We start from the raw sequence: 23,453 nt of genomic DNA on the forward strand, positions 1-23,453 counted from the left end.
ACTACATTTTAAGGCCCTTTATAACAACAGTTGGTTTCAAGTGGGATTTCCCCTTAATTATTGTGATTAAAGTATGCATACCTTTATGGTTTTTAGAACCATGTGATTGTTTTAATCATGTATATTAATATCGTTGATACATACAATTAAACTAAGCTGTGAAAATTTCATTTCAAAAGGTGGGTGTGTTTGGGGGATATTGCGAAAATCTCGGGCAGTTACGCCACACAGGAAGAATAATCTGGAAAAAGAATACACAATCTAAGTAATGCTTCTCAGAATCAAATTTTGGGGTGTAAAAATTTATATATTTTTCCATCACCACATTAAATCAAAGTGAAATGTTCTCCAAATGATTTATACTATTGAAAGCTGTCGTGGGCTTCTAACCAACAATTTGTATTGCCATTAATTTTAAGAGTGATCACCAAACGTATACCTTCCCTTTAATACCTACAATAAAAACTCCAATAAAAACTCTCTCTGTAATCCAGACTGACTAATTTGACAAATGAACAAAAGATATAAAGTGATAAAAATAACTGTGTATTATTATAAGCTTGATCATTTAAAATAACAAATTTTAAGTGTTTCCTTCCTTCGCCTGTCAGTGTCGAACAAACCTTTTCCTTAATAAGACCTAACCAGAAGGCCAAATGCACTTTTTATTTAAAGCCTGAGTTTAAGTGTCCAATCCACTGAATCCGTTTCCATCAAACTCAACATAAATTTAAATAAGACGCTTTGAACCTGAGAGGCGCGCAAGCTACCGCCATTAGTCGTTTCCCATAAATGTCAATTAAGCCACGCTCTACTGGAGTTTTCCTCCTCCTTATCCGAGATGAAAACTCTCAACATGGTGTTTTTTTTTCCGTAAGACATGGCATCATTTTCACGGCCGATTGCTCATTTTTTCAATCCCGCCTGTTGGGTCATACTGTTACCTATTGATTTAAGTTGGATTATAGTCACTTTCAGCATGCTTTCAGCACATCTTACAGGGCTATTTCCTTTGTCAATGGCGGTGCTTGGGGCAACTAGAGGCCAGATACAAGCTGTATCAACACACCCATATATCCCCTTTTGCCTTTCTTTTATACTATGTCTTAAACCTCAAGAGACAAATTATACAAATTAAGACGGCCCCCCGGAGGCGATGTTGTGAAACGCAAATTTTAAAGAAGCATCTCCTGTTAATTAATCGCCACTTCTTACCCGAAATCAGTTCATCCAAAAAGGTGAATATTGCTTAATACATCTTACTGTAACCATGGAGTCTTTTCCTTCCTCCATGCAGTAACAAGTCCTTCTATTTCTAGCCTGAAATATAGGATTCCTAGATTCGTCCATTTAAGTTAAAGGGAATCTTTGCCACATTCATACAGAGAGTCTAGTTTCATCGAAATCCATGGTTTTACTTTCTTAGAAAATACACAAACACATCTAGTTGCTGACGTCAGGTCACAGTGAATATTTCTTAATATATCCATACCTTACTGTAACAGGTCATTGTAACCTTAAATATAGGATTTTTGATTCATTCACAAGAAATGGAAAAAAATGCCTTTTTCATATAAAAGAATTTAGATTTATCATGGAGGTAGAAATCCATGGTTTTAACTTCTCAGGAAATACACAAACACATTGGTTTGATGTTAGTCATGTAGGTAATTAGCATGTACAAACTTTCCATCCATCCTAAACCTTGAATCTCAGATCCTGAAGATCAAACACGCTGAAAAGATAAACATCACAAGGCTGAAGTAACAGGGAGAATCATCTAAAAAGATGTCTCACATCTTGAAGGTCAAAGACTTAAAGATGATTCCACATTCCCATCATGAAGTCACTCAGGATGGTCTGACGACAAGGAAATGCAATCAAGTGTCAGCAAAACCTTTAAGGTTATGTCCACTTCCAAAACTAAGTTATGTAATTTACAGAATGTGGGTTTGAATCCTGGCTTGGCCAGTCATAATACTGGTGTCATAATTACTTCTCTCCACCTAGATGTACACATGGGCACTGGTGAGAGCTGGGGAGTAAACTTGTGATGAACTGGCATCCTGTTCAGAGACATAGTTGTAGTTGTTTGAAGCCAAAGAAATCATACATAAACACCAGCCTGATGAGCCATATTCAAAGCTGCAAAACTGGTAAATTGATACTCTTCTTAAACTTGTGACAAATTACACTTCAGTTACTAATTTTGATTGCTGCAATCAAAATAAGCCCAGTGTTAGAATGGGTGCAAAGTCCATGACAAAACATCAAACCAGTTTTTGTTTGTTGTCTTCACTCTGAAACTTTCACATTCTCAAATGTTATTTGGAAAACAGGAGGATTGAAATGGGTCTACTCTTCCAAAACCAATAATGTTATGCAAATGTACTTTTTGAAACCTCCAAATTGAGCTTTGACACAAGGCATGCAGATGGTATCCTGCTGTTGGGAAGGGGGGGGGGGGGTGGCAGGGGTCTGGAGTCACCACTAGCCCTGCAATACCAGGAGGTGACGATAGACAAGAACCAGACTGGGTTGACATGCCAACAACTCCAATATGAATGTGAGATTATTTATGGATCTGGTACTGTTGTGATGAGATATTTATAGGAATATTTCATGCTTGAGGAGGAGGTGGACTTTGAGTTCCTTAGTTTGGGTGTTGCCATCTTGTTTATTCAGTCTTCTCCCTGTGGAAGTCTTTGACAAAATGTCTTGGGATTTTTCTGCTCTGAACTTAAGACAAGTTATTTCATTATTAAAAAAAAAAATTCTTTCTTAGTACACATCCAACAGCCCGATCATCAACAACAGGATGAATAAGGAACAAGAAAAAAGGTGTTAAATATGGGAGGAAATACACTCACAATTGCTAAATAAATTAGCTATTTTAAATGATGATGTTATTTTTCAACAAAAAACACAAAAAAAAACACAGTTTTTTGTCCAATAGCTTTTATACAATTGGGTGAGGTTTGCAGTAGCACAATGTGTAAATCTCATTTGAGTAGTGATGATTCTGAAAAGTACCGGTGGTTAACAACTCAACGTTTTGATGCTCTGATCATTTTTATAATTATATGCATGCTTGGTGAATAAAACATTATGCATTCTAAACTGCAAGACAAATACATTTAATTTGAATCTGTGAATCTCTATACAATATTTTTGTGTATGTTTTCTTATTTATAAAACTGTCTCCAATTTGAGTGACAGGGTGACAACCATCAACAAAATTGTGTTGTTCTGTTGTTTAAAGACTTCCCAGTTGTAAAGTATGTTTATATCCAAGCATCCTACCCTACAAATAAAGCCAACAAATCTAGCTCTATCCACACATGGAGAAAAGACCCTCCTCAAAACAACCCCATATCACTCCCATGTCACCTCCTCATAGAATGGAACATTCCAGTCTTCTAACAGCTATTTATGAGTTCCCCCATCCTGGTGCACCTGCACATTAACTTGACCCTAAATGACCTCATTAATTTCAGCTTTTAAGCCTTGTGCCTCCTCCTACTCCTCACTGTAGGTATCAATATCTTTGTCATTTGCCTGAGTCAGGAGTAATAAGAACGGATGGATGCACTGGAGGCAGGCAGGGAGATGTGATGGACTGGCAATAAGATGGGCCTCACAAATACAAAATTATGTTACTTCTTCATTTGCTTCTCCAAAGGGGTCACATTTCTAAGATAGACTTAAGGCTATGCATGGTGGACAAATTTGTAAGGTTTGTGTTGACACCATGTATAACATCTCGGGCCAGTTTGTACTGCTAGATGCTTCGAGGTCGCAATTTTGTTATGGTCTAAGATTTATTAAAATCTCAGACCATAACAGAATTGCGACCTCCCGAAGATTGTCTGCTCAAGAAATGTTTGGGCAACGTAAATCTCTACATAAAATTTCATAAACGCAAGTGCACTGTAATTCCACATACAAACTCATGATTTTAAAGACTCACTTGTTTTAATCTAAACTGAAACAAATGGCGTCTTATATTTAATTAGTTCATGTGTAGCGCAGCGGGAAGCTCCTGCATTATGCGCTACAATGTCTTGTATTATTTGTATTCTTCTCGTCTATTTGATTTTTACCTCTGATGATAGATATTATCAAATTACAACTACTTAAGCCAGGTTCATACTTCCTGTGAGATGCGATACAAACTTTGGCTTCACAAATAATTTGCCTCAGTTGATTAAAGCCTGGTTCATACTTCCTGCGAATGCGAAGCGAATGTTGACGTCACAAAATTCGCAACCAATTTCGCATCAGTTCAGCTCTTTTCAACGCACTTGAGAATATCGCTGCGAAAGGATAGTTGTGACATCAAATTTACGTCAAATTCACTTCGCATTGGCATTCGCAGCAGTATGAATCGGGCTTTACGGTGCTCAACTCCTGCGAAACATTCGCTGCAAAAGAAAAACAGCCCTGAACGCCAAAATTCTTATCGCATTCACATTCGCAGGAAGGATGAACAAGGCTTTATCGTTATCAAACGTAACCTTATGCAAAAATATTCCTTGATTTTACGTTTGAATGACAATGACAGACTCGCGTAACTCTAGTAAGGAATACACATCAAGACCCTTCAATTCCAATAAGTCACATTTTTCCGCAAACCAAAACTCAACCGCATCCCAGCAGAGTCAGATAAAACGATATGTCACACTCAGTCAGAAATCGCTCTTATCAACAAGCCAGCTAAATAACTCCCAGTGAAACAAGAAATGCCGAACCACATTCCAGCTTCGGTATGTCACAGGAGATGGAGGGTCCCCCCCCCCCTCCTCTACTCACTCTTGTAAGATCACAATTACTTAGCAAGCATGGTGCCGTTTTCACAATCATTGAGCTCGGTGTGTGTTCAGACGGTCTCGCTTGCCTTAGAACCGAGGGACCAACAGCTCTCACACAACAGGGGTTGCCACCGCCTCAATTTGTCAAACTACTGGAAATATTAACACTTGGATATACCACTAGAGAAAGAAGTTTAGTTTGGCATGGACTGTGAACGAAGAAAAACAACCGCAGTTTAACTTATTTTATAAACAATATTTTTTTAAATATTATTTTAGTTTTATCCGTACACTGATTTGTATTCAGCATGTACTTGGTATACACAGTTCTGATTCCTGTGAATTTGTTTACATTTAATGTTAATATATTAGAATAATACGTTTATCCCTGATGCAAACTTAACATTACTAAATAATTTGTTAATGAGTTTATTACTAATGCCTGTTGTATGAGTGTTGAATTTCAAGCAAACTGTTTAAAATGATTTCATCTGTGTTTTCCTTTTCTCAGCTGTAAGGTTCAGACATGTAGAGTAACATATAAAGTGGGCTTTCCCAATGTGTTGTTTCTGATTCGGCTTTCTTTGATATTTCCTGTTAAAAACTCCCCACAAATTCAGTTCCTACCTTAAAATATGACCATTTTCTTAGATATTTCCTGTTAAAAAAAGTCAAAACACCCCACAAATTCAGTTCCTACCTAAAAATATGCCCATTTTCTTAAATATTTTCTGTTAAAAAAAGGCAAAACTACCCACAAATTCAGTTCGTACCTCAAAATCACCCCACAATGTATATCTAAAGCATAAAGTGTGGTGGTCTCCCAATAAATTGATGTTACAGCCTCCAAAGACAACATACTAGGGGTGCAATTGCAGGAAAATGACAAAATCTGAAACTGTTTCCATTTGGTCGAGAAATTAACTCCCTGAATATACAAGGTTTACAGACTCTCTAAATCAAGTCAAACAGATATCTGAAGGTCTGGTCATGAAGGCTGAGTCGTTCACTCTATATAGTGGCAATTTTTCCCCAAGGCAGGAAAATCTCAAGGTGTAGAGAGATCAAAGGAAAATCCTTCAATCAGGAAACAAATCCTGAAAAAACAACAAGGCTGTACACATTGTCAAGGTACATTAACAAGTAACTTTCAATGTCAATAAATGCTTACAGAAGAACAAACAGAATTCATACATATAACTAAAAGGAAGAAAACAATGTTAAATCTTACATTTGTTTTATTATCTTTGGACATGAAGAGGACAGAGACATCTCAACATATTCAGTTTATTTTGTTATAATTATTTGTGTGTTAAATGCATCAACGAAAAGTAAAATTTAATCAAATTGTATAAAGAGCACAACAGGGCTCTATTCATATGAAGGTATATTCTGAATTCCTTAATCTAATTTCTGCTTTCTTGGTTTTGCTGTCCTCTTATCAAACTGTTCCTGTTAAAGGCAGTGGACACTATTGGTAAATACTCAAAATAATTGTTAGCATAAAACCTTTCTTGGTAACGAGTAATGGGTAGAGGTTGATAGTATAAAACAGTGTGAGAAATGGCTCTTTCTGAAGTAATGTAGTTGTCTTTGAGAAATACATAATTTTGCCATGAAGAGGACGCCATAAAGTGGTAAAAACCAACAAGTTAAAAACCAACAAGTTGGTTTAATGCAAAATCAATACACATTACTGCTTTAAATAAATTCAGCACAGTAATAGTCACATGCAAATCATTCCTAAAGGTCACTGGGTCAGCCAGGCCTAAAGATCGCATCTCAAAGCAGTCTCCTGCATCAGCGAAGATCAAGACGCCCAAATGATTCCTCGCTCTGAAGCAGACTTCCCTCTCCCATCATCCCATTGTTTATTTGGACAGACTCGCCAAACCCATCCAACAAGATTGAAACACGCTGAACTATGCGGCCCGCCTATTTATATAAAACCCATCCACCATCGTGTTTACATATTTATGATTTTAACACTATTCCGATTATTTATTACACGCGGAAGACACACTTTACATTTTTCTGTTTTTCTGGTTGATTTACAGGCTGATTTATGAGCGCTTGAAGTGTTTATGGTGATATTATTTTGGATTCAGTGACCGTGGTGAAAAAAAAAACAAGAGTCGAGAGCAAAAACATTAAATACAAGCTTCAAAACGGTCCTAAAACTGAAATCTCTGCTTAAAAACACCAGGGGGATTAAAGTCATTTACTTTTGGTAATTACTATTTTGTTTATAGTCCCCCCTGCTTCATGTTTATAGTGTTCAGAATGCCCAACAAGCATCTAGGCATTAAGTCCTTGCTGTTCATGCCCCTAGCCTGTGGTTTTTTTGTTTTTCATGAGTTTATTTTATTTTCCACCAGCATTATATTTTATGTTTGACCATGTACCTGGTGGGAATGGGTTATGTTCAAAAAAATAAGTAAAGAATTGATAATAGATGTTAAATTTGCATCGGGGATAAAGAATATTAATTTTTGGTTTTTACCCATACACCAATGTGTGTTAGCACTGTATACTCAGTACTTTCCCCCCGAGTCCTGTGAAAAAAAGAATTGCAAGGGTTGTGGGTTCGAATCCCACCCGAGTAACATGCGTGTGATATTTTTTCACAGGACTCAGGAAAGTACTGGGTATGCAGCGCTAACACACATCGGTGTATATGGGTAAAAACCAAAAATTAATAAAGAATTGATGCTCACCTTCCTTGTTTTCTTTAACAATGCGTTCCAATATGAGCAAGAACTGTTCCAAAAACAGGACCTCTAAATTCCAACCTAAACTGCACCCTGTAAGTTCACAAAATAATGGCCAATCTTAAGTTACACATTTACATAGTAACCAAAGAATCTAGTTCTGCAAAATGTTTGCAATGTATACAATTTACTTGTTTTTTAATTCAAATTGAGTTCATAATAAGAATAAGAACTGCTCTAAAACGTAGTTCAAAATGGTCAATCTTAGTCACACATTTACATAGTAACCAATGCCCAAAGATGGAGGCAAATCTAGTTCTGCATAAAATTTCAATTCACATGACCCCAATTGATGATACATCACCTTAAGGGGGAAGGAAGCCCAGCAGCTGCTAAAAAATCAAGAAAAACTTCAACAAAGTGTTTTCAAAATTTCAGGCTGCAAGTTTTTATATTCCTGGCTATAGGCTAAACCGCAGCATTCACATCAAATTGAATTATACCTGAATATCTCTGCCAACGATTTTTCCCGATCCAAAAAAGAACTCTGAAATATGCATTTTTCTCCGGAAGAAAATTATGTCGCTTTGGAGAAAAACCTCCAGGGGGTTTAAGATTTGACATGTGGACAGGTGCATCTAAGGAGAGCCAGATGAAGGGTTTGTAGGAGGAGACTGTCTCCAAAATCCTTGATAATTTGACGCGGTCACGTCGCTATGGCAATGTGTTTTCCTCTCGGAAAGTAAAAACAGTTATAAAGAGGATGATGGGTCTTGCGTGACATGCCAACGCTGTAAAACACCTTTACTCCCTGTCAGAGACACTTGGGCAACTTAATACTTGACGTGAAGCTCTGGTAATGAAGAAGTAGTGGAGAGAAAGTGAGAAGAGATGAAAACATCTTTGGAGATGAATTTGATAGCATTGCTGGAGGGGTTAGAGCTATGGCTGGAAATGCCACTCTTCCTGTTGATGCAGTAGTCACCTGACTACGGTTTCATTTTGAAAAACTTGAATGTCAAAACATGTTTTTTCTTGTTTTTGCATTTAAGGACAGCAGTCTCTTACGTCCTCTTCCCACAACGAGGTGATCTAAAATCTTTTTATTGAAACAAGAAGAAACATTTCCAAGAATGAAACATTGTTGTAATGTTTAATAACCACATTTAGACGGCTCTGGATAGAGTGTCCAGTTTTGCTGAAAATTACAAGTAAATGTTTCCAGTATCCACCAGGGTTCCCAAGTTATTAAAATTTACCCATTTTGCTTATTTTATAATCACTTGACGAGTTAAAGGTTTTAACAGTGCTGAAAAAATATTTAAAGACTGTGTTCATGTGTTTTTATAGATCAACCATAAAACATAAAAAAACAATCCTGTGAAAATATTTGGGCTTAATCCAGTTTGTGAGTCAGGAGAAAATAGTGAAAGGAAAAAAACATGCACAATTTTCAGCATGTAAATTAACATATTGTCCTTAATTTTGGTTGCAACAACTGAAATCAACTGTTGTTTTTTTTTAAATAGGTTTTCAGACACAGTGCTTTCCTGGGCTTACTTTCAGAGAGAAATATTTCACAGAAAAATATGGTGCTAGTACCAACTCTATTAATACTCGGTAAGCTTTCAGTTTAACAATGATATTTGTATCCTTACCAATCCTTTGTAACCTTAAAAGACTGAAATTATCATATGCCATTTAAGGAACTCTCCAAATCCCCAAAAAACAAAAACTCACAAACCCTCTAACTTTGATACTCTAGCTCTTGATTACAAGTACATGAACTGTCGTTACTCATTCCAAAGAAAACTGAAGGAGAAAAAAAAAAAAAACGATGACAGGCTTTCAAACTAAAATTAAACAATGATATTTTGTATCCTAAAAATCTTCTATGAAACCTTTAATGACTGAAATTATCGTGCCATTTAAGCAACATATCAAAATCCAGACCCGAACTTCAACCCTCTTAATTACTCTAGCTCTTGATTACAAATACATGAACTGTCATTACTCATTCCAAAGAAAACTGAAGTAGAAAACAAAAACAACGATGACAAGCAATCGCACGGTCCATCATCATCGTCACACAATTTCTGCTCTTAATTGCCAATAATCAGAGCAGTGACAGCGTCACAATTCCAGTCCGGTGATTCCGGCATCAGGTTACCCAATGTCTACCTCTTCCCCTATCTTGGGAACCGCGAGCGAAATCTGGCGTCACCGTCTCGCGTTTGTAATTTACACCGAATGGGGAGTAGCAACCAGTGGGAACATTTTTCAGCGTGATGAGTCATGTGGAGAGGGTTTGGGATGTATCATTTAAAGGGAAGAAGATGTCTTTAAGATTGGTTGGATGCTGCAGAAGAAAGTATAAGACTAAGAGAGGTAACTAATGGTTTTTCGAAGGATCTTATCCTCATACAGGAATGTCATTTATTATGGAGGTTGTGAAATAGAACTGTTACTCCATTTTGATGTGCAATATTCATTATTGAGAGTATAGGGTCATGTATAAATACTCCAAAAATGTATGACATAAAAACTGTTGAAGACACTGGACACCTTTGGTAATTGTTGAAGACCTGTATTCTCACTTGGTGTATCCCAACATATGCATAAAATAACCAACCAGTGAAAATTTGGGCACAATTGGTCATCAAAGTTGCAAGAGAATAATGAAAGAAAAACACCCTTGTTGCACAAATTTGTGTGCTTTCAGATGCCTAATAAAAGGCTTCAGGCCTGATGTCTTTTGATATTTGAATGAGATATCTCTTTCTCAAAAACTACCTTACTTCAGAGGGAGCTGTTTTTCAAAATGCTTTATACTATCAGCAGCTCTCCATTGCACAATACCAAGTAAGTATTTATGCTAACAATAAAATATTGTTTAGAGTAATTACCAATAGTTTCAATCAGTGCCTTTAAAGGCAGTGGACACTATTGGTAATTACTCAAAATAATTATCAGCATAAAACCTTATTTGGTAATGAGTAATGGGGAGAGGTTGATAGTATATGACATTGTGAGAAACAGCTCCCTCTGAAGTGACCTAGTTTACGAGAAATAAGTAATTTTCCACGAATTTGATTTTGAGACCTCAAGTTTAGAATTTGAGGTCTCGAAATCAAGCATCTGAAAGCACACAACTTTGTGTGACAAGGGTGTTTTTTCTTTCATTATAATCTCGCAACTTCGTTGATCAATTGAGCTCAAATTTTCACAGGTTTGTTATTTTGTGCATATGTTGAGATACACCAAGTGAGAAGACTTGTCTTTGACAATTACCAATAGTGTCCGGTGTCTTTAAAGGGGAGAAGATGTCTTTAAGATAGGCTGGCTGAGGCAGAAGAAAAAAGGTATTCTGAGACGTGTAGGAGATGTAACTAATGGTTTGTTTGTACGATCTTACCCTCAGGGATCTCATTTATTATGGAAGCTGTGAAATAGAAGCGTTACTCCAACTCAGATGATTTTGATGTGCAATATTTATTATTGTGCAATATTTATTATTGTGCAATATTTATTACTGTGCAATATTTATTATTGTGCAATATTTATTATTGAGAGTATAGGGCCATGGATAAATACTCCAAAAAATTAATGACATGAAAACTCACTTCTTGTTTTTACAAGTGTTAACAGTGTGCTGAGCTAATTGTACACGGTCGGTTAAATTTAAAGCAAAATATGTTTTTATTGTTTTCTCAGCTGAAACTTTCATATGAGATTTTGGTTGTATTTTTCTTTATAATTTTGCCTATAAATCAGCATAACGTTGACAAAATCCAATATATTACCTTACCTTAAATGTATAGAACAAAAACATTCACTAAATTTTCTAACAAAAGAGTTAAAGATGCTATGTCAGTTTTTTGGCCCCAAACATTAAAAAATTGATTTTATTTTAGTGAATGGTATTTCATCACGAGTATCACCCGCTCTAACAAAAAAAAAGTTTAACTTTTACGTTTACAGGTCAGGAACCATAAAAATTTTTTAAAACGTTTCTTATAAAACACATAAGAATTGGTCACGTGATATATTGTCGGGATCCCGACAAAAACTAATTTTGAGCACTTTATTTCACTGCTACTAATAATTGGCGGACTTTTTCGAGCAATGGCTCAAATGAAAGCTTGTAACTTTCTTTACCCCCATCAAAATACCTATAGAATTTTAAATCAAAATTTTTGGGTCAAATCGGCCAAAAATCTGACATAGCATCTTTAATAAAGAAGGTGCAAAACAAAAGGGAAAACACCAAGGAGATAACTCGCATTTGAACTGTGACATCATGATACGGTATAATCAAGAAGGAATAGGGATTGAAGTAAAGATATGAAGGAACTCTCAGGTAGGGATAAACATACATCAGGCTAGAGGGATCTTCATTATTATACATGGATCAATGGGGATAGGCCACTCCCTTTCATCATTTTACATTATGTGGTTTATTTTTGTATAGTTTCTCTTGTTGTAAAGCACCTTGGAGCATTGTAAAAATGGATTTGGGGCTATATAAATGTGTTTTATTATTAAAGAGGTATTGAGTGGGTGGTCTTGCATTGCCTTGTTTTAATTATTTAAATTATTTAAATTATTTAATTTTATTTATTTAAATTATCACAAAGAGCCTTACAATAAAACTATAAAACCCAGGCAATAAAATGCTCCCAAAGAAACAAAATTTTAATTTTACCAAGAACATTGGTTTTACTTGGTAAGTCTGCTGCCAAACTAAACTAAAAAGTTAGTTTTAAAAAAGAAAACAAAAGAGGTGGAGGATGGGGGCGGAGTATATTGACTACAAAATCATATCAAACCATTTCTATTATGTTAATCTCATATGTAGAAATCTCAAAAATGGAAAATGATCAGAGAGAGAGAGGGGGTTGGAAAGGGGATGGACAGGACCAATTTGCATAAAGATGGTTGATTATCAGGGTGCACTACCCTTTCCCCTGTCAACCCTGATCTACCAAAAGCCTTGCAGACATGACCAATTACCAGCCCTGCAGAAGTCTATTGTGTCTAAGCCATTAAGTCCCCGTATAGGGGATCAATACTGAACATGCGCCACCGAAGTACATCCAATTATTGCATTAATATTTTGATTGACGGCCGTGTGTGTATTTGCTTGGGATGTATTCATCGCACTCGGGTGGATAACACTACATGGTTGAGTTAACAATGACAATACCCAAACGAAATGTCAGATCCACTTTGCCTCGTGACTCAACCAAATCTACCTTTGTCGGCGCCTTACGATTTCATTGCGCCGTCTTGCACTAAAAACTTGTTCAATATCGGTAAAAAAAAAAAAGTACCAGCGTCAGGCGCTAATACGCTGCAGGTAGCCATGTATAAACATGGATGAAGGTGACAAGAGTACATAGTGTGGAGATTTGAAGCATATTGTAATTGGTCAACCTTTGAATGGTGTGGCCAATTATCGTTCAGTGCTGGTGTTGGTTAGCCTGGTACATTGCTTAAAGCCATTGGACCCTTTCGGTACAGAAAAAAAAAAAAGTTCACAGATTTACAAATAATTTACAGGGTTTACAGAAGGTAATGGTGAAAGACTTCTCTTGAAATATTAGTCCATGAAATGCTTTACTTTTTGAGAAAACAGTAAAACAATATAAATTCTCGTTAACGAGAATTACTGATTTGTTATAAACAGGAGTGGGTTTTCCCGTTATTTTCTCCCGACTCCGATGTCCGATTGAGCCTAAATTTTCACAGGTTTGTTATTTTATATAGAAGTTGTGATACACGAAGTGTGGGACTTGGACAATACTGTTTACCGAAAGTGTATAATGGCTTTAAAAAAAGTTTGAAGGACACAAAACACAATGTCCACATATTTACATTAAACTTACTGTTTGAATATAATGATGGTAGAAAGCTTCCCTTAATATATTACTTGCTGAGGTGCTGTAGTTTCTGAGAAATGAGTAAAACAAGTTACATTTTTGTTATGTCTTTTCCACCACCATCTTCAAATCATGTAAGTGTAATGTAAATCTGTGGACTTTGTGTTGTGTGTTACAAAAAGTACCCACATCACCCTTTCAAAAAGATGGGTCCAAATATATAAGGAAACAGGGCTTTATTAGTTTCAAGAAAAACTCCACTCGACCACAAGGGGCCTCGAGGTGTAGTTCAGAACTTTCCACTAAACCTGAAGTAGGTTTTACAATACCTAAAAATATGTCATGTTTAGATTTGTCAAAAAAGGGAGACCACCAATCGCTAGGGCTAGATTAATAGCTCAGTTAAAAGTGGTACATACAGCACAGCATTAGCACAGGCAAATTAATGCGGAGGTCACAGGTTCAAGTCCAGGGCCCAAATTCATAGAGCTGCTTAGCACAAAAATTTGCTGAGCATGAAATTTCTTCCTTGATAATAACATGATTACCAACAAAAAATTGATTGGTTGCATATTTCTTGTTACTGGTATTCAGCTGTGGAAATTTGGTTGGTAATCCTGTTATTATCAAGGAAGAAATTTCATGCTAAGCAAATGTTTGTGCTTAGCAGCTCTATGAAATTGGGCTCAGCTCTAGTCAATTTGTCTTAGCTCAACACTCAATGTTTATATTTGCTGAACTTAAAGTAGTAGCATTTCTCCATGGTAGAATTTGTGAAATTGCAAGGCTTTAAAATAAAGTATATTTAACATAACACTTTAATGGTAATAAACAAAGTAAGTCAATCAATATTGATTGATCAATCAATCAATCAATTAGACATGTAGGATGTTAAACTTTGCGTGGCGGAAGTATAGGTTTGCGAACACTATGTAAATATCTCTTTTGAGTAGTGGTGTTTCTGAAAAGAACCAGTGGTTGCAACTCTCACTCAATTAGACATGACAAAAGAATTATTACTCAAAGCATTTGTTTTCAAGGCCACTTGTTATCCAGATGAAAGCAAAATCCTTCCACCACTCTTTCAAAACTCCACTTCCTCTTTTCAATTCTTCATTTCTGCATCTGATGACTGATGCACACCACTCCAAAGAATCTCTTAACTTCACTCATGAAAATCACCTTTCCCCCCCCCCTGAATCGCAAACCATTTAAAGCGAGAGATGGTCCAGGCTAATGCCCCAGGTAAGGGTGTAGCCATAGGGGGTATCCAGCAGCCTGTCCACACCCCAGTGGGTTACCATAATGCCTCAGCGAACAATCACAATAATACCAAGATCCACTGCTATCTGACTCACACCTCCCTCCTCCTCCCCCCAAAAAAGTGCGCTTTGTCATCTATAAATTGCTATAAATTGCTACCAAAGATCATTATTTCGGACCCAAACTATTGATTTCTTCGGTCTTAGGTACAAGCTGGAAAGTGACGATGGTGGTGGAAATTGGCGGGGTTTCTTTCGGAGAGGCGTGATTCATCTGTTTTCATTGTGGAAATTGAATTGTTTATCTTTGGATGATTTGACAAGGAAGTGGATTTGAGAGGGAGGGGACCCACAAGTTGTGATTAAAAGAAGGAATGACTTTCTTCATGATTGAAAGTGAAAAAAAAAAAGGGAGATGGGGGAGTTGATTGGTCCGAGGATCCCCTGTCGGAGAAAGGGTCCATTAGGGAGAAGAAGAATTATGGTAGGGGGTGGCTCATGCCTCCTCAAACACCGATGAGTCAGAGAAAGCAGTTTGGTTGGAAGAAGCTCAAGGAGGAGGAGTGTCTTGGAAAGAAAAACAAACACATCCAGCGACAGAAAAAACACAGAAAATAGAGTGATTCTTTTGACTCGCTGTCAACATAACAGAGCTGCCAACATTTGCATCTTGCAATCAGGGAGATTGTGTACAACAATTACAACAATCAGAGTATTTTTAGAATTACATTCAAAAGAACAGGCATAAAGTTTCCATCATCAGGGAGATGTTTAAATTTCTTCATCAGAACATGGACAGAGTGGTTTGTTTTCAGGGAAATTTCTCTGCAGAATTAATGAGTAAGTGGCAGCTCAAGAATAAGCATCCTGCAAACTTTACAGTTAAATTAATGATCAATCCAAAAATCATTTGACTTTAAATAAACAACAACTGATTTCCTGTGGTTTGTTTGCGAGTCTAATTGCCACCCAAGACGATTTACAACAAGTGTCTAAGCACACCACAATCCTCTTCAATTAAAATATTTTGAAAAGAGCTCAGCAGGACATGTGAAAAGTGTGAGATCGTCATCATACAAAAGGGATAGCCCTGTAAATAGATCAAAGGCAAACAAAGGACACTGAGCATGAATTAATGAGGCGTTAGGAAAATCCACCTGCTGGTCCTAGCTACAATGCTAGTCTCACTCTTGAAACCCATCCATCTCCTTGCCTGCAGGAGTCCCCCAAGATCGCCATTCTATCATGGGACACCAGGGATTGGATGAAACCGAGCGTTCACAATACCTTAGCATTCCCCTCCCCCCAACGGCGAGAAAGGGATTATTGTTTCAACACGTTCTTCCTTAATGAGGGCTTTGACACCTTTCAGGAAGATGTTGAATGAGTCACCATGAATGGTACCTTGGGAGGTAACGATTTTGGTTTTGGGTTAAGCGAGCGACGATTCATTCCAAATTATCAATTGGCAGCAGTTAAGCTTTGAATTTGCATTCATAAATGTTAAGTGACAAGTGAAAGATAAGATTGATAGTAATCTGTACATGTCTAAAAAGACAAAATAGTATATTGACAGCAGCATTGACATCTGATATTTTAAAGTTTTAAATTCCCAGACACCTATGTCATCCCTTCCTCTTAAAACCCTAAGAAAAACAAACAACCAAACAGAAAACAGAATAGCTCGAATGAAGTTTAGAAGTATAACAGAAAAGTTGCATCCTTTCCCATTTAAATTTATATGGAAACTTGCATGGATAACAAATATTAATTTTTGTTTTGTACACCGATGAACAAAACATGAATTCCAACTTCCATTTGTTTTTCTTAATCATTTGTTTTTCATTTTTTTCTAAAAACAGTCTCCAAAATCTGGTTTTATTAAGTTACATGTAAGCTAGGACAAGGTGCGAAACATAATCATATTCACATAAACTCTCTGTCATCCATTTGCTTTGTAAAAGAATATTCGGATATCATGTCAAATTTGAAACCATTCTCAAATCGAAAAAAATATCCCAAGAAGACGGAATTTCTGTCAAGCATTCTAAAGACAAAGTGGAGCCTAGTCGCCATGATCGCGCAAAGGCAACTGTAGACTGGATGACCACAAGAATATTCAAATTACCTCAACGAGATCTCTCAACGTGCTTTTATCGCAGAGCTCGCCCTAGGCCCTTCTCTTCATTCTTATGTCATCCGATCCTCCACAGGTGTGGTTTGAGCGAGCTGTAACACAATGTACACGCTTTTACCGAGAATAATTATTGACTCTGTATTGAAGAATTGCAAATTCAGGGCAAACAGAACGGTAGGGTGATTCAGACGACGTATGTAGTGGTACGAATAAGTGAACTGCATGAGAGGGAAAAAAGGTGAATATTTAATAGTTTCAGCCAACATGAAAATATATATAGGCCAATGAATGTGTGTGCATAGGATAATCTTACTGCTCGGACTTTGTTATATAGGCTATGGAATCCTACTTTTAACTCGGGGGATAGGCTGAGTTGATTATTTACACTGTTCAAGACAAATAAAATGGGTATTATTCAGTGTCTTACACAACCGAGGAGTATATCTGTAACTCATTCATTTAACTTGATTTTTAGGTAGTAAATTTAGATTGATCATGATATTGGTTTAGTACTACAATCTAATAATGCTACAATTTATTAAAAGCTGATTTTAGCTTCTATAATCCTAGAACCTTGTTTGAACAAAAAAGACGAAAACCTTTTTGCAAGCAATTAATGTCACCGTAGCAACCCAACTTGTAATTCTCCATGTTTGTACAGTTCGGTCTCGATCCACGGTCCTTGAACAAATGTTTTCATCCATCGAATCATTATCTGACAACAAAGTACGGCCACCCCTCTGAGCGAACAAAAATAAAACCAAAAAATAATTGTCTCGACCTGTGTACATGGAGGGTCAAACGAACCATGAGGGAAAACAAAAAAAGCACAACAGAATTTCTAGTTCCAACTGCAATAGCTCCAGGCTGCTTGCCTTCCTGCCCGACCCTAATTAAACGAGGGTAAATAAACCGGCTCTTTTCAAGATGGTAATTGTCAGTTTTCTCGGCATGGCGGCATATTTTGGCTGGACTGTTGTACACATGGTGACAACATGATACTGGGGGTGGAGTTTGAAAACCGATAGCATCTGATTGTTTTTAATTAGGGAAATGGGTTTTATATTTGGGCACTCAGTTGTCTTGTGACAGGGATCAAAATCAACATGAGAAATAATGTGATGTCCAATAAAGTGGGGCTTGAACTTCAAGGAAAAAATGCTAAAAATGCACTACAGACTACAGGGCCAAATTTCATGGTGTTGCTGAGGCTAGAATATTATGGTAAGCTATGTTTTAGCCTTCGAGAAAGGGTTGAAAAGTCAGTGAAAGTCAGCTGTGTGAAACTGAGGCCAGGTCTCTTACAATTAGCTCAGAAATGTGAAACATATATACGAAGAAGAAATCTTTTTATTTGTTAATGTAAAAATACTTTGGGGGGTGAACAAAGAATAATTGACTGTATAACAGGATATGTGCCGGTGTTCTACCAACTGAGCTACCTTGCCCTATAATGTTAGCGCACATTAATCTGGAGGTCTTGGGTTCAAATCCAGTTCAAGTCAATCTTCATTTGTTCAATACAAATTTGAATTAAATTGTACCCAGTTTCAAGGGCCTAGTTTATAACTTGACATTTTGATGTATTTGCTGAATTGTTTGGTGGAGGTTCGAACTAAAAGAAGCTAAAGTATGGGCTACCCTTCAGCAGAAGTATGTGTATGGGAAAACTTGACTTGGGTTGTGGGTTCACTGGCCCTATGCTTAATAGACTGATCCAGTAGGCTCCACCCATTACGCATGTGTGAGCAAGAACACGTGGGGCTCGCCAATGCCTTTCTGCACAACTCTGCCGCGCGCGCCAAGCAGACGCGCACGCATGTCGGACCTTAGTGTCGAACCTTCGTTGCGTTGTGATTGGTCAATACGCAAGGGGGCGGGGCTTAATGGATCGGTCTATTACTAGACTCTGACCAGTGATCCAGGGAGTATTCTGAGCCCTGATAAGGTAAAAAGTTTAATCATGTAGCAGCCATGTTGTCCATCTCCCTATCAAGTCAATGTAACCAAAGTGAGGCTGTGAGGGAATATAGCCCGACACCTTTTTTATACAATGAAAAACTATATATACCATATTGCTAGTGGATTACAATGAAACAAGACAAAGATTGTGGTGACATGATTCTAAAGGTCTACTGAAAAGATTAAAGGCACTGGACACTAACTATTGGTAATTGCTCAAAATAATTGCCAAATATAAAAACTTACTGGGTAATAAGCAATGGGGAGCTGTTGATAGTATAAAACATTGTGAGAAACGGCTCCCTCTGAAGTAAACAAAGTTTTCAAGAAAGAAGTAATTTTCCACTAAAATATTTGAATTTGATTTTGAGAACTCAGAATTAGATTTTGAGGTCCCAAAATCAAGCATCTGAAAGTACACAACTTCATGTGACAAGGTTTTATTTTTCCTATCATTGTCATCTTGCAACTTCGACCACCAATTGAGCTCAAATGTTCACAGGTTTTGTTATTGTATGCACATGTTGAGATACACCAAGTGAGAAGACTGGTCTTTGACAATTACCAAAGGTGTCCAGTGCCTTTAAATTGCCCCACTTTTTAAAACCACAGTCACTTTCTAAAATGTAGCTCAAAGAGAGCCTGTAGGTAAATGAAACCACAAAAACACACTATACCTTCAATCCTAACCATGAACCAGTTCAGCTTTGAAATTACAAAACCCCAGACTGTCTCAATGTCCAGGAGAGAAATGCTACAAATAATGAAAAAAATATAACACTGAAAGAACCTTGTTGTTTTGAGATCTAACCATAAACTTTTCACCTCTCCTGACACTGATAAGACCCATGGTTACCCCTACACCTGAGGGGACAAACCTCAACACTAGTCTCCAAGAAGGCTTGAAGACAGTCAACTATACTCTTGGGCCTAAACCATAAACTTTTCACCCCAAAACCTCAAATAATCCCCTACACCTGAGAAAAGAAAACACAGCCAAAACCACATCCATGGAAACCTACCAAGGAAACGTGTCCCACCTCTAGGAATGTTACCTGTTTCAAACTGTAAGGATAAATAAACAGGTCTGAAGTTGGCGAAGATAATTTGAGATGGTTGGGTGGAAGGCCACTTCCAAAGTCAATGAAACTCGATATAAATATTTGGCTGTCAATAACTGTCAGAATAATAACATTCCCCCCCCCCTCTCCAAAAAAAAACGAAAAGAAAAATAAACACCAAAAAGCACCTCTGGAGCACTATTCCCTTCGTCATCATCTAACCAATTCCAGAAAGCGTCTTAAAGGCAGTGGACACTATTGGTAATTACTCAAAATAATTATTAGCATAAAACCTTTCTTGGTGACGAGTAATGGGAGAGGTTGATGGTATAAAACATTGTGAGAAACATCTCCCTCTGAAGTGCCATAGTTTTTGAGAAAGAAGTAAGTTTCCACCAATTTAATTTCGAGACCTCAGACCTCGAAATCAACCATCTAAACGCCCACAACTTCGTGTGACAAGGTTTTTTCCCCTTCATTATTATCTTGCAAGTTCGATGACCGATTGAGCTCAAATTTTCACAGGTTTGTTATTTTATGCATATGTTAGATACAACAACTGTGAAAGCTAGTCTTTGACAACTACCAATAGTGTCCACTGCCTTTAAACAAGACACCATAGTAAATTTCTCATTTTTGTTCAGCATTTTAATCCCTTTGAAAAAGTGCTTTATAAATACTTTTATTATTAAAATAATTGTTGGCATAACAACTTACTTGCATGGTAACAAGCAATGGAGACTCCCTCTGGAGTAAAGTAGTTTTCAAGAAGGTCATTTCTCACTCAAATATTAAAATATTTCAGGCCTGAAGACTTTTTTTCAGCATCTGACAGCACACAAATTTGTGCAACAAAATGTTTTCTTTCATTATTCTCGGACAATTACCAAAGGTGTCCAGTGCCTTTAGAAGAACAACACAAACTGTAGGGTGGTGACATCCATTACTCTCCTTTTATCAAAACACTTCAACTCAGCCCTTTCATTGGCTAAACAGCCTAACTCTAAAAAATAACATTTTAAGAAAAGTTGTTTTGTCATAAAAATGAGATGCTAAAAAAGAGGCTGAGACAGGACAAGATATATTCACATCCATAGAAAGTTATGCCTTTGAAACTCTGAAATGGACAAAAAACCTCAATTTACCCAGAAATGATCTGATACAAGAAACCAACATGTTTGAGTGAGGCTTTTTTGTCATGGACTTACCAACTGTAACAATGCATTTGTACAAGTTTTTTTATTTTTTTATTTGTTATTTTATTTTAAGCAAGTCACCCAAAACAAGGCTAAAAGCCACTCTAGGTTAAGGGCTACAAGGAAGAAAACATAGACATGCAGAAACTCAGTGGGGCTGAAGGTAGGAAGTGACATTCTTCTTACAAGATGGAAGATCATGATGAAGGGAAACATGCACCAGGCAAGGAGTTCCAAAGAGATGCAGTACGAGGGAAAAAGCTACTGGAGTAGCTCTTTGTTCTACATCTCGGCACAGCCACAGTATAAGGATGAGAACAAGTTGGGTTTACAAAGAGGTAAACAATGTATCAAACTTAAGGTGAACTTTTTCCTGACCATGCATCTTATCTCGATAAACTCGATTAGAAAATTTGAAGAAAACAATCTTTGAGAGTGAATACAAAACATACACACGTGCCCTTTAAACTAAACTTTTCTCACTGACATCTAAAAGACTTTTACCTTGCCTCATCATCCGAAAATATAAGGGACATCCTAATGGCATACCAAGTATTTCTCCATAGTAACTTGATCAGCCAAACTAATAAAAACCTCCACTCTGGACACTTTCCTTATCATTGCTGAAGGTACTGATTATTCTTGATCTCATTAAGACAAATAGTACCGGCTCAGGGACACATTATCTCAGTTTCATCTCATCGTCAATTTTAAGGAGGTCAGGGAATACAAACCGACTGAATGACAAAAGATATCTGATAACGGCATTTCCCCCCTTGATATATACTTCGCCTATAATGAAAAATGCATGAGGATAATGAGGCACGGGAGTAAACAAGACCCTAAGTAATTGTGACAGCAGTTATGCCCCCCCCCCTCTTCTCCCATTTCCTTATCAAGATGAAATTCTTTCTTGTTGATGTCCTTCGGATGGGACGTAAAACTGTAGGTCCTAATGTGTTGTTACAAAAATTATCAACGCACATAACAAAAAAAACAGTACACACTTATCGCAAAGCGTAGGGGTTCACCCCGATGTGTCTGGCAGTGCGACTACCTTCAATCATGAAGGCTGCACAAGAAAGGAACGAAGAGAGAAAGAAAGAACAACCCACACTACAAAACCTGCGAGGAGGTAAATAATAAAATAAAATAAATAAATGAATACAAAAACGCTGGCCGAGGTCAGTTACTTATTCACTTTTCACTGTATCAGATGTCGCTGGAGAAAACATGGAGGCAACTCTGTCCTACAGAGTGTTTTCTAAACACACATTCTCTGCACTGGCATTTCATTATTATTGGTGCAACACAATTTTCCCCCTTATCTGTGTGTTTTAAGGGGCCACCCAAGCCGGGTAGGCAGCCACTCATGCTTCCTATCCACGTTAAATTCTGATAAATTACTTTGCACAAGTGTCATTCTGTTTTTAAAACATACAGCTTTTTTTTTATATCAAAAGATAAGGAAGAAATTACCAAATAAAAGAAGCTTGATATGAGAAGATGTCAAGATTGCAAAAAATTGTTATTTTATCTGGGGTCAGCTGAATAAATTTGTGTCTAATTATTGTTGATAGAAAGTCAATATAATTACTCTTTCCTTATCAAAAGATAAAGGAAGAAATGACCAAATAAAAGAAGTGTGATACAAAAGATGTAAAGATTGCAAGACATTGTTATTGAGTCTAGGGTCAAATGAATTCCATGGAATTTAACCAAACACAAAAAGCACATGGGTTTTATTATTGCAGAGACGGTGTATTTTAGTAGCTGGGAATTTAATCAAATTTCCGGGCAGATGTTGCAAAATCCGCGTAATTTATCATTGATAAAAAAAGTGATATTACAACAAGATAAAATAACTACGGTTCTGACGGAAGCCAGTTTTTCCGCCACATTTCAAGACAACCGTGGCTAGTCAAACACAAAAACGGGGAAAAGTACCGCGGGCTACCGGGGACATGTCTCGTGGTCAACTCGGAGAGAAACAAATTTGCATGCATGTAATTAAATTCCAGTTGGACGGGGTGCCGTGGCGGTGCATCAAAGAGAAACGCCGATGCACTCGGCAAGGTTCTGGGTTACGGATCTGCAGGGCATTGTGTTGAATTGAATCTCGGCGTAAATTGCTCGCTATGGACGGCTTTAGGATCGAAAATGAGCTGAAGATGAAAGAGATGACAGAGCAAAGAAAGAAATTCAATTTCTCTCACTCTCTCTCTCTTGATGCGATGCTGTGGATTTGTTCCTTATCGACATCAGCAAAACTGATTTGATTTTCAGTTAGGACAGGAAAATATGATTTAGCGTGACCCGATGAAATCTCGAGGTGTTGATGGATTTGATAATGTGTGCAGGATTGAACTGAATGATTCAAACTTCACTCCTGTTCAGCAGAAATAAATACCAGACCAAGTCCTCTGATAAA

At 37.2% G+C, this 23,453-nt stretch overlaps 1 protein-coding gene across 1 annotated transcript in view; it reads right to left on the reverse strand.

Moving 5' to 3' along the window:
• LOC139939440 (cyclin-dependent kinase 14-like) overlaps positions 1 to 23,453 on the reverse strand; it is a 113,708-nt gene that overhangs the window by 6,774 nt on the left and 83,481 nt on the right. The window contains exon 14 of the transcript XR_011786308.1: positions 7,529 to 7,615. The gene's annotated coding sequence lies outside the window, so the exon portion shown is untranslated. The remainder of the gene's footprint in view (positions 1 to 7,528; positions 7,616 to 23,453) is intronic.

Source organism: Asterias amurensis, chromosome 7 (genome assembly GCF_032118995.1).
Source record: "Asterias amurensis chromosome 7, ASM3211899v1".
Classification (NCBI taxonomy): Eukaryota; Metazoa; Echinodermata; class Asteroidea; order Forcipulatida; family Asteriidae; genus Asterias; species Asterias amurensis.